This window comes from Panthera onca, chromosome B1, assembly GCF_046562875.1.
Source record: "Panthera onca isolate mPanOnc1 chromosome B1, mPanOnc1 haplotype 2, whole genome shotgun sequence".
Classification (NCBI taxonomy): Eukaryota; Metazoa; Chordata; class Mammalia; order Carnivora; family Felidae; genus Panthera; species Panthera onca.
The window spans coordinates 128,823,570-128,826,096 of NC_138342.1; the positions used below are offsets into that span (position 1 = coordinate 128,823,570).

The window sequence follows — 2,527 nt, forward strand, 5'->3', positions numbered from 1 at the left end:
AATGCCTACGTCATTTACCTAATCACATAAGCATTTTATCATCTCACGGCATCACAAGAAGTTAAGTACATACAATAAGGTATTGAAAGAGAGAGAGAGAGGCCACATTCACTTAACTTTTATTACAGCATAATATCATAACTGTTCTATTTATTGTTAAGTATTATTGGTAACCTCTTACTGTGCCTAACTTATAAAGTAAACTTTATCATAGAAATGCGTGTATAGGAAAAAACAATAAAGCATTTGGTACTATCTGTGGTTTCAGGACTCCACTAAAGAGGGTCTCAGAACACATCCCCCATAGGTAAGGAGGGGGACTACTATACTAGATAAGTCCCAGCTTTGCTCGTGCATAGCATAATTACAATTAGTTAAGTCATTTAACCTTTAAGATCCTCAGTTTCCTTATCTATAAAACAGAAATTAAAACCCTCACAGAGTTACTGTATGGAGGAAAATGTTATGCAAATGTAAAATACTGTCAAGCTTCTGTAACTGAGCACATGTTAAACTATTTAGAATCAATTTAACATTTCTAGACAATAGTTTATTCCCTTTGTAAACTAGGACAACTTGAATTATAACAAAGATTTTAAACTGTCCTCTCTTTACAGTGTGTAATTTGTCTACATTATTAATTGTGCACATTAATATCCTAATACTAGTATCTATTTAGAATCCATTTCGCCCAGGGCCAGGCACTCAAGGGACCAGACTCTGAGAAAGTGCAGCCACAGGACCCAGGGGGAGGAGCGGGGCCTGAGGCGCCCCCTGCTGTCCAGGGAGAGCGACAGGTATGAGGTTCCTGCCTGTGGGGTGGGGAGGGGCAAGACCTTACCCATTCCGTTCTAAATAAGGGAGATCAGAGGTCATATCTTGAGATCTTTGGTACTTTCATTTGGCTCTGGAATTGTCCTCCCCACCAGCCTTTCTGCAGCCCATAACCAAGCAAAGCTAAGATGGGTTCTCAGAGAGGCAGAAATTCAAGCCAGTTTCCTTAGTCCAGAAAATAAAATGTCAAGACATTTGTCTAGAAAATACAGACCTCACCAAAGCACAGCTGGAAAAACTGGTATTTGAAAGAGGCATCTTCTCTAAATTCTACTTTTGTTTCAAGTTACATAACAAGAAATATAAATACTCCATTTCAGTTAGTTTAGTTCTTCACAGAAATGTCTTAATCGTAATTCAAAATGATGGCATTAGCATCTATTGAGAGAATATAAAAACTGAGGTGTATTTCTTAGTCCTCTAGAAAACTGTTTGTTACATTAACCCCTGTACTTTTTATCATATCATAACAAACTCACTAAATTCACTGCCAAGGGGGAAAAAGTTACTTCCTGACTGAAGAGTTTGTTTATTATGCTTATTGATATGTTTCAGATGACATGAGCTCATTCTTTTTTTCTTTCCTACTTTGGCCTCTACAAAGTTTCAAGTTAAATTAAATCTCTATTTTAATAATCCCATTCTTGATTTTTAGAAGCATAATCTCCCCCTGATTTCTACAAATCTTTTAATGCCACTCACTTTTATTGTACCCACAGTACCTTCTCATGCCAAGCACCAGCTCTGGAATTAAAGAGTCTTAACTGTGTCATTGTCGTCGTCGTCGTCATCATCATCATCATCACCATCATGTTTTAATTTTTTTTTTATTTTTTACTTATTAGCTTATTTATTTATTTTTGGGAGAGTGAGAGCGAGCAAGCACATGAGCAGGAGAGGGGCAGAGGGAAAGGGAGAGAGAATCCTAAACAGTCTCCATGTCCAACACAGAGCCCAACACAGGGCTCAATCTTATGAACTGTGAGGTCATGACCTGAGCTTAACCAACTATGCCACCCAGGCACTCCAGTCATCATCATGTTTTTAAAACTGGCAACCAACATTTGCTCAGCACTTTGGTTATATGCCTTATCTAAGTTCATTCACATTTCAGAGCCCTCTGCTCCCTTTTTTTAATAAACAGGAGATCAATTATTAATAAAAACCTCCTAAGTTATTTCCTTATTCCACTTCTCTCCAACTAGACTGCCAACACTTTGAAGGCAGGCAACACCCGTAATTCATGCTTCTTTATAGATTCTGCTCCACATTTAGCACAATACCTTGTACACAATAAAGATCTAATAAATACTTGCTGACTTAGGAAGACAGAGGACAAATTACAACAGGTAGAGATTGATCCAAAAAAGGAAAGAGAAAGCAGAAAATACTGGTCAACTGACTGGCTTATTTCCTCTTCTTTATTTTCTGTCAGTTCTGTAACCATTTAAGAGGCCAAGGATTTAGGGCACAGACCTCTATGATCCAAGCTCAGGGATCTGCCCTAGGTTGGTTCACCTTTGGATAGGGGGTAATTACATGTGAGCACCTAGGGCAAGTCCCTGAGATGTGGCAGGTTAGACAGAGGGAGTGCTGTGAACGTGGCCTAGCCTCACACCAGAGTCACTGCACTGAGTGAGCCCACCCCCAACTTGCCCCTCTTCCCATTGGCAGAACCCCAAACAACCTGCTC

General features: G+C 39.3%; 1 protein-coding gene across 3 annotated transcripts in view; it reads right to left on the reverse strand.

Moving 5' to 3' along the window:
• SH3D19 (SH3 domain containing 19) overlaps window positions 1-2,527 on the reverse strand; it is a 186,735-nt gene that overhangs the window by 125,683 nt on the left and 58,525 nt on the right. The gene's annotated exons all lie outside the window — the stretch shown is intronic.